Genomic DNA, 10,309 nt, shown 5'->3' with positions numbered 1-10,309 from the left:
CTGGTGTCACATTATATGAGTGACACCATGTCGCGGAGGGCTTTCCACTCCCTTCCCGAAACCAAAAACACACACACTCGCACACTCTCACGGGATCGCAGTCTCTCTCAATGTCAGAGAGAGAGAGAGAGAGAGCGAGAGAGAGAGAGAGAGAGAGAGAGAGACATAGAGACAGAGAGAGACAGAGAGAGAGAAAGAGAGAGAGAGGGAGAGAGAGAGGGGGGGATGAGGAACTGAGAATGAGAGAGGGATATGGTGAGGGCGGAGTGTGTGTGCGCGCGTACGTGCGAGAGCGAGAGAGGATGGTTGAGCTCAGCTGCATGAAGAAGAGGAGCTATAGCTAGAGAGAGAGAGGGAGAGAGGGAGAGAAGGAGAGAGGGAGAGAAGGAGAGAGGGAGAGAGAGAGAGAGAAGGAGAGAGAGAGATGGAGAGAGAGAGAAGGGGAGAGAGGGAGAGAAGGAGAGAGAGAGAGGGAGAGAAGGAGAGAGAGAGAGGGAGAGAGAAGTCAGGCTGTGCACACTGCCCTCGTTTTGCACTTCCTAAGCTCCTGCCAAATGTATGACCATATTAGAGACACATATTTCCCTCAGATTACACAGATCCACAAGGAAATCCAAAACAAATCACATTTTAATGAACTCCCATATCTACTGGGTGAAATATCACAGTGTGGAATCACAGCAGCAAGATGTGTGACCTGTTGCCACAAGAAAAGGGCAACCAGTGAAGAACAAACACCATTGTAAATACAACCCATATTTATGTTTATTTATTTTCCCTTTTGTACTTTAACTATTTGCACATCATTACAACACTGTATATAGACATAATATGACATTTTATATTGTTAATTTCACTTAGTTTATTATCTATTTCACTTGCTTTGTCAATGTATATGTTTCCCATGCCAATAAAGCCCTTTGAATTGAATTGAGAGGCAGAGAGAATGAGAGAGTGAGATAGAGGTAAAGAGAAAGAGAGAGAGCAGCTGAGAGAAAGAGGCTGAGAGAGAGAGAGGACGTGAGAGAGATGCTGAGAGAGGCTGAGAGAGGCTGAGAGAAAGAGGCTGAGAGAGAGGATGTGAGAGAGAGGCTGAGAGAGGCTGAGAGAGGCTGAGAGAAAGTGAGACAGAGAGAGAGACAGAGAGAGAGACAGAGAGAAAGAAACAGAGAGAGAGACGGAGAGGAAGGGAGAGAGAGAGGCCATCAGTCTTTCAGACAGTTCATCAGGACAAGTCATACCATTCACACATACACATACACACACTTCCTTTCACTTTCTCGCTCTCTCACTCTCTCGCTCTCTCGCTCACTCGCTCATTCAGGGAATGTACGAATATGGTCTTTAATGGAATTCATTATTAATGTGTTACAGTTAAAGGAGCTGGTAATGAACACCACGGACACTGAGGTTACCATTACAGTTAAAAGACCTGTAAATGAACACCACCAACACTGAGGTTACCATTACAGTTAAAGGAATAGTCAATAAACAACCAACACTGAGGTTACCATTACAGTTAAAAGACCAACACTGAGGTTACCATTACAGTTAAAGGAATAGTCAATAAACACCACGGACACTGAGGTTACCATTACAGTTAAAAGACCTGTAAATGAACACCACGGACACTGAGGTTACCATTACAGTTAAAAGACCAACACTGAGGTTACCATTACAGTTAAAAGACCGAAAAAAACCAACACTGAGGTTACCATTACAGTTAAAAGACCTGTAAATAAACACCACCAACACTGAGGTTACCATTACAGTTAAAAGACCAACACTGAGGTTACCATTACAGTTAAAAGACCAACACTGAGGTTACCATTACAGTTAAAAGACCTGTAAATAAACACCACCAACACTGAGGTTACCATTACAGTTAAAAGACCAACACTGAGGTTACCATTACAGTTAAAAGACCAACACTGAGGTTACCATTACAGTTAAAGGAATAGTAAATAAACACCACGAACACTGAGGTTACCATTACAGTTAAAAGACCTGTAAATGAACACCACCAACACTGAGGTTACCATTACAGTTAAAAGACCTGTAAATAAACACCACCAACACTGAGGTTACCATTACAGTTAAAAGACCAACACTGAGGTTACCATTACAGTTAAAAGACCAACACTGAGGTTACCATTACAGTTAAAAGACCAACACTGAGGTTACCATTACAGTTAAAAGACCAACACTGAGGTTACCATTACAGTTAAAGGAGCTGTCAATGAACAACATGGAAACTTAGGCTGCCATTCCAGTGAAACTAAATCAAATCAAATATTATTTGACACATACACATGGTTAGCAGAGGTTAATTCGAGTGTAGCGAAATCTTGACCTGTCAATGAACACCACGGACACTAAGGCTGCCATTACAGCTAAATCAAATCAAATCAAATTTTAAATGTCACATACACATGGTTAGCAGATGTTAATGCGAGTGTAGCGAAATGCTTGAGCTGTCAATGAACACCACCAACACTGAGGCTACCATTACAGTTAATGGAGCTGTCATTGAACACCACCAACACTGAGGCTACCATTACAGTTAATGGAGCTGTCATTGAACATCACCAACACTGAGGCTACCATTACAGTTAATGGAGCTGTCATTGAACATCACCAACACTGAGGCTACCATTACAGTTAATGGAGCTGTCATTGAACATCACCAACACTGAGGCTGCCATCACAGTTAATGGAGCTGTCATTGAACACCACCAACACTGAGGCTACCATTACAGTTAATGGAGCTGTCATTGAACACCACCAACACTGAGGCTACCATTACAGTTAATGGAGCTGTCATTGAACATCACCAACACTGAGGTTACCATCACAGTTAATGGAGCTGTCAATGAACAGCTTCTGATTAAACAACATGCTGTCAAAGAAAATAGCCTATTGACCTTTTGGATAACTTGAGCACCTATGGTAACCACAAGACATACACCGATTGGTGCAGTGAAAGGATGGAGGCCCTCGTTTTGTTTTCTATTGGGGCGAAATCTCTGCAGTCGCCATAGAAACAAGAGAGAAATAAAATATTTCTCTGAAGATATGAATATAATGTCTGTGCGTTTGGAAGTATGGGGCATTTAATAGTTGAAGTAGCACACAGTTGTGATAATAACAACATACACACACAAAAACACACACACACACACACACTCACACACCAGAGCCACCTCCTAGTCCTGTTATTGATCGATCAAATCATTATTGGAGCTGTGGATGGGAACCAATCACGTGAAATGATGACTCAGCTCAGGGAATGGGATCGGTGACACACGCACACAGGGTTCCCTGTCACACACACACACACACACACACACACACACACACACACACACACACACACACACACACACACACACACACACACACACACACACACACACACACACACACACACACACACACACACACACTCTCTTTTTTATTAGAACAGAGGAAGTGCTGCAGTATGGCTGGCTGTATAGACAGAGGATGTGCTGCAGTATGGCTGGCTGTATAAGACAGAGGATGTGCTGCAGTATGGCTGGCTGTATGGACAGAGGATGTGCTGCAGTATGGCTGGCTGTATAAGACAGAGGATGTGCTGCAGTATGGCTGGCTGTATAAGACAGAGGATGTGCTGCAGTATGGCTGGCTGTATAGACAGAGGATGTGCTGCGGTATGGCTGGCTGTATAGACAGAGGATGTGCTGCAGTATGGCTGGCTGTATAGACAGAGGATGTGCTGCAGTATGGCTGGCTGTATAAGACAGAGGATGTGCTGCAGTATGGCTGGCTGTATAAGACAGAGGATGTGCTGCAGTATGGCTGGCTGTATAAGACAGAGGATGTGCTGCAGTATGGCTGGCTGTATAAGACAGAGGATGTGCTGCTGTATGGCTAGCTGTATGGACAGAGGATGTGCTGCAGTATGGCTGGCTGTATAAGACAGAGGAAGTGCTGCAGTATGGCTGGCTGTATAGACAGAGGATGTGCTGTAGTATGGCTGGCTGTATAAGACAGAGGATGTGCTGCAGTATGGCTGGCTGTATAGACAGAGGAAGTGCTGCAGTATGGCTGGCTGTATAGACAGAGGATGTGCTGCAGTATGGCTGGCTGTATAGACAGAGGATGTGCTGCAGTATGGCTGGCTGTATAAGACAGAGGATGTGCTGCAGTATGGCAGGCTGTATAAGACAGAGGAGGTGCTGCAGTATGGCTGGCTATATAGACAGAGGATGTGCTGCAGTATGGCTGGCTGTATAAGACAGAGGATGTGCTGCAGTATGGCTGGCTGTATAGACAGAGGATGCGCTGCAGTATGGCTGGCTGTATAAGACAGAGGATGTGCTGCAGTATGGCTGGCTGTATAGACAGAGGAAGTGCTGCAGTATGGCTGGCTGAATAGACAGAGGATGTGCTGTAGTATGGCTGGCTGTATAGACAGAGGATGTGCTGCAGTATGGCTGGCTGTATAAGACAGAGGATGTGCTGCAGTATGGCTGGCTGTATAAGACAGAGGCTGTGCTGCAGTATGGCTGGCTGTATAAGACAGAGGATGTGCTGCAGTATGGCTGGCTGTATAGACAGAATATGTGCTGCAGTATGGCTGGCTGTATAGACAGAAGAAGTGCTGCGGTATGGCTGGCTGTATAGACAGAAGAAGTGCTGCGGTATGGCTAGCTGTATAGACAGAGGCTGTGCTGCAGTATGGCTGGCTGTATAGACAGAGGATGTGCTGCAGTATGGCTGGCTGTATAAGACAGAGGATGTGCTGCAGTATGGCTGGCTGTATGGACAGAGGATGTGCTGCAGTATGGCTGGCTGTATAGACAGAGGATGTGCTGCAGTATGGCTGGCTGTATAGACAGAGGATGTGCTGCAGTATGGCAGGCTGTATAGACAGAGGATGTGCTGCAGTATGGCTGGCTGTATAAGACAGAGGATGTGCTGCAGTATGGCTGGCTGTATAAGACAGAGGAAGTGCTGCAGTATGGCTGGCTGTATAGACAGAGGATGTGCTGCAGTATGGCTGGCTGTATAGACAGAGGATGTGCTGCAGTATGGCTGGCTGTATAGACAGAGGATGTGCTGCAGTATGGCTGGCTGTATAGACAGAGGATGTGCTGCAGTATGGCAGTCTGTATAAGACAGAGGATGTGCTGCAGTATTGCAGGCTGTATAAGACAGAGGAAGTGCTGCAGTATGGCTGGCTCTATAAGACAGAGGATGTGCTGCAGTATGGCAGGCTGTATAGACAGAGGATGTGCTGCGGTATGGCTGGCTGTATAAGACAGAGGCTGTGCTGCAGTATGGCTGGCTGTATTGACAGAGGAAGTGCTGCAGTATGGCTGGCTGAATAGACAGAGGATGTGCTGCAGTATGGCTGGCTGTATAGACAGAGGATGTGCTGCAGTATGGCTGGCTGTATAAGACAGAGGATGTGCTGCAGTATGGCAGGCTGTATAGACAGAAGAAGTGCTGCGGTATGGCTGGCTGTATAGACAGAAGAAGTGCTGCGGTATGGCTAGCTGTATAGACAGAGGCTGTGCTGCAGTATGGCTGGCTGTATAGACAGAGGATGTGCTGCAGTATGGCTGGCTGTATAAGACAGAGGATGTGCTGCAGTATGGCTGGCTGTATATACAGAGGATGTGCTGCAGTATGGCTGGCTGTATAGACAGAAGAAGTGCTGCGGTATGGCTGGCTGTATAAGACAGAGGATGTGCTGCAGTATGGCTGGCTGTATATACAGAGGATGTGCTGCAGTATGGCTGGCTGTATAGACAGAAGAAGTGCTGCGGTATGGCTGGCTGTATAGACAGAAGAAGTGCTGCGGTATGGCTGGCTGTATAGACAGAAGAAGTGCTGCGGTATGGCTGGCTGTATAGACAGAAGAAGTGCTGCGGTATGGCTGGCTGTATAAGACCGTACTCTATAAGGAACCACCTTGTCTGTGTTTCTTGTCTTTCTCCATTTGACAGGAGAAGGTTTGAAAAGCAACACACTGTGTGTACTGCAGTCGTTTTCCCACTCTAAAACAGTCCTTATTCCCTGTAATATAACTCCACTAGATCTATTTATTACAGTAGCAACACCAGTCATTACCAACCCACTGTACACACACCCAGTAGGACACATGATACACACATGTAGACACACCACTGCATGAAACACACACACATACACACACACGTAGGACACAACCACATGAAAAGCCAGCACATGAAAAGCCAGGAGAGAAGAGAGCCCTGTGGTCTGCTATGACAGGGCAGGACTGAAGAGGAGGAGAGGGAACATGGTATCATAACAGAGCTGTATGGGCCATGGGGAAGGGAGTGGTGCAGGGTGTAATGACCATGTACTCTCATGGAGCTGGATGGAAGGACGGGAGGACGGGAGGATGGGAGGACGGGAGGACGGGAGGATGGGAGGACGGGAGGACGGAAACACAGGAGGACGGGAGGAGGGGAGGAGGGGAGGACAGGAGGACGGGAGCACGGGAGGACGGGAGGACGGAAACACAGGAGGATGGAAGGACGGAAGGACGGAAACACAGGAGGACGGGAGGAGGGGAGGACGGAAGGACGGGAGGAGGGAGGACGGAAGGACAGGAGGACGGGAGGAGGGGAGGACGGGAGGGACGGGAGGAGGGGAGGACGGAAACACAGGAGGATGGGAGGACAGGAGGACGGGAGGACGGGAGGAGGGGAGGACGGAAACACAGGAGGATGGGAGGACAGGAGGACGGGAGGACGGGAGGAGGGGAGGACGGAAACACAGGAGGATGGGAGGACAGGAGGACGGGAGGACGGGAGGAGGGGAGGACGGAAGGACGGGAGGACGGGGAGGGAGGAGGGAGGACGGGAGGACGGGAGAACGGGAGGACGGGAGGGGACGGAAGGACGGGAGGACGGGAGGACGGGAGGACGGAAGGACGGGAGGACGGGAGGAGGGGAGGACGGGAGAACGGGAGAACGGGAGGACGGGAGGACGGGAGGACGGGAGGACGGGAGGACGGAAACACAGGAGGACGGGGAGGAGGGGAGGAGGGGAGGACAGGAGGACGGGAGCACGGGAGGACGGGAGGACGGAAACACAGGAGGATGGAAGGACGGAAGGACGGAAACACAGGAGGACGGGAGGAGGGGAGGACGGAAGGACGGGAGGAGGGAGGACGGAAGGACAGGAGGACGGGAGGAGGGGAGGACGGGAGGACGGGAGGAGGGGAGGACGGAAACACAGGAGGATGGGAGGACAGGAGGACGGGAGGACGGGAGGAGGGGAGGACGGAAACACAGGAGGATGGGAGGACAGGAGGACGGGAGGACGGGAGGAGGGGAGGACGGAAACACAGGAGGATGGGAGGACAGGAGGACGGGAGGACGGGAGGAGGGGAGGACGGAAGGACGGGAGGACGGGAGGAGGGGAGGACGGGAGGACGGGAGGACGGGAGAACGGGAGGACGGGAGGGGACGGAAGGACGGGAGGACGGGAGGACGGGAGGACGGAAGGACGGGAGGACGGGAGGAGGGGAGGACGGGAGAACGGGAGAACGGGAGGACGGGAGGACGGGAGGACGGGAGGACGGGAGGACGGGAGGACGAAAGGACGGGAGGACGGAAGGACGGGAGGACGGGAGGACGGGAGGACGGGAGGACGGAAGGACGGAAGGACGGGAGGAGCTACTCTGTGACTACAAAGCACTTTGCAATTTACTCTAGTAAACATCTAGGGATCACTATATTTAACATATTACTACAGTTAACATACCGTTCTACGGAGAGTTTCCACTGAGAGTCTAGTAGGCTCAATCTGGGTCGATGCAACTGGAAGGGGAGCGATGTAAAGTCTAGCACGAAGTCTAACAGTACTGTCTGATACTTGTCTTTCATTTCACTAAAAGGCAACAGTGTGTAAACAAGAAAGTGGTGATGAAAGGTTAGAGTACTACTGTCAGGACTCTCTCACTCTAGACAGAAACTGTCTAGATAAGCAATTGTAGCAGGCTAATGTCTGGAATAAACCCGTTTGAGAAGAACTGAGCAGTGTTCTTGGTGGGCCAAGAAGAGTTGTCCATGTTGGAGGAGCTCTGAGACGGGCGGAGTCCACCATCAGGCTTTCTATCATCATTTGACCCAGTTGAATCTCTCTGATGTGGTAAGAGTGACTCTAACCCAGAATCACAGGGTTCCTTCCAGGAATATACCCACTCAGAGAGAAGAGCGGTGTACTGTAATGTTTTCTACTCTGTTATAACTAACCCACTAAATATAGTGACGTTTTAAAGTCTGTTATAACTAACTAACATCCACTAAATAAATATAGTAAATATAAGTCTAAATATAAGTCTCCAGTCAAGGTTTGAGACTGAGTAGGTTGACAACTACTGTTTCCTTAAATACTTTTAACAGTATTTGTCAGGTAAAGAGGGCGAAATGTAAGAGAGAGAGAGGGGGGACAGAGAGACAGAGAGAAAAAGAGAGAGCGAAACAGAGAGAGAGAGAGAGAGAGGGGACAGAGAGACAAAGAGAGAGACAGCGAGAGAAATAGTAGTACTGATGATGGTAGTTGTAGTAATGATGATGGTAATTGTAGTAATGATGATGGTAGTTGTAGTACTGATGATGGTAGTTGTAGTACTGATGATGGTAGTTGTAGTACTGATGATGGTAGTTGTAGTAATGATGATGGTAGTTGTAGTACTGATGATGGTAGTTGTAGTAATGATGATGGTAGTTGTAGTACTGATGATGGTAGTTGTAGTAATGATGATGGTAGCTGTAGTACTGATGATGGTACTTGTAGTAATGATGATGGTAGTTACGTTTACATTTTAGTCATTTAGCAGACGCTCTTATCCAGAGCGACTTACAGTAGTGAATGCATACATTTCATTTCATTTTTTCTGTGCTGGCCCCCCGTGGGAATCGAACCCACAACCCTGGCGTTGCGAACACCATGTGTTGCAAACACCATGCTCTACCAACTGAGCTACAGGGAAGGCTGTTAGTTGTAGTAATGATGATGGTAGTTGTAGTAATGATGATGGTAGTTGTAGTACTGATGATGGTAGTTGTAGTACTAATGTAATGGTGAGGATGACAGTTATAACTTAGTTATAGTTTTAGTAGGTAGAGATATTAGAGGTAGAAATGCTACTAGTGGTAAAGGTAGTAGTAGCAATGGTTCCTGTACCCAAGAACACTAAGGTAACCTGTCTAAATGACTACCGACCCGTAGCACTCACTTCTGTAGACATGAAGTGCTATGAAAGGCTGGTCATGGCTCACATTAACACCATTATCCCAGAAACCCTAGACCCACACCAATTTGCATACCGCCCTAACAGAGCCACAGATGATGCAATCTCTATCGCACTCCTCACTGCCCTTTCAAACCTGGACAAAAGGAACAGCTATGTGAGAATGCTATTCATTGACTACAGCTCAGCGTTCAACACCATAGTGCCCTCAAAGCTCATCACTAAGCTAAGGACCCTGGAACTTAACACCTCCCTCTGCAGCTGGATGCCAGACTTCATGACGGGCCGCCCCCAGGTGGTAAGAGTAGGTAACAACACATCCGCCACGCTGATCCTCAACACGGGGGCCCCTCAGGGGTGCGTGCTCAGCCCCCTCCTGGACTCCCTGCTCACTCATGACTGCACGGCCCAGCCACCACTCCAACACCATCATCGAAGGGCTGTAGTGGAGCAGGTTGAGAGTTTCAAGTTCCTTTGTTTCCACATCACCAACAAACTAACATGGTCCCAAACACACCAAGACAGTCGTGAAGAGGGCACGACAAAACCTATTCCCCCTCAGGAGACTGAAAAGATTTGGCATGGGTCCTCAGATCCTCAAAAGGTTCTACAGCTGCACCATCGAGAGCACCCTGACGGGTTGTATCACTTCCTGGTATGGCAACTGCTCGGCCTCCGATGGCAAGGCACTACAGTGGGTAGTGTGTACGGCCCAGTACATCACCGGGGCCAAGCTTCCTGCCATCCAGGACCTCTTTACCAGGCGATGTCAGAAGAAGGCCCCAAAAATGGTCAAAGACTCCAGCCACCCTAGTCATAGACTGTTCTCTCTGCTACCGCACGGCAAGCGGTACCGGAGTGCCAAGTCTAGGTCCAAGAGGCTTGTAAACAGCTTCTACCCCCAAGCCAAAAGACTCCTGAACATCTAATCAAATGGCTACCCAGACTATTTGCATTGCCCCCCCCCACCCCACCCCCATGCTGCTGCTACTCTCTGTTATTGTCTATGCATGGTCACTTTAATAACTCTAC

General features: G+C 48.8%; 1 protein-coding gene across 2 annotated transcripts in view; it reads right to left on the bottom strand.

Moving 5' to 3' along the window:
* The window catches only part of LOC106578109 (sodium/calcium exchanger 1), an 89,564-nt gene extending 89,392 nt beyond the window's left edge, over positions 1-172 (bottom strand). The window contains exon 1 of one of the 2 annotated variants that reach the window (XM_045700506.1): positions 1-172. This exon is cut by the window's left edge and continues 560 nt beyond it. The gene's annotated coding sequence lies outside the window, so the exon portion shown is untranslated. The other variant, XM_045700507.1, reaches the window with a different exon arrangement.
* Positions 173-10,309: the final 10,137 nt, after the last annotated feature.

The sequence above is a fragment of the Salmo salar genome, chromosome ssa18 (genome assembly GCF_905237065.1).
Source record: "Salmo salar chromosome ssa18, Ssal_v3.1, whole genome shotgun sequence".
In the NCBI taxonomy this organism is placed as follows: domain Eukaryota; kingdom Metazoa; phylum Chordata; class Actinopteri; order Salmoniformes; family Salmonidae; genus Salmo; species Salmo salar.
The sequence above is the reverse complement of the archived record's forward strand: the minus strand, read 5'-3'. Positions and strand labels throughout refer to the sequence as shown.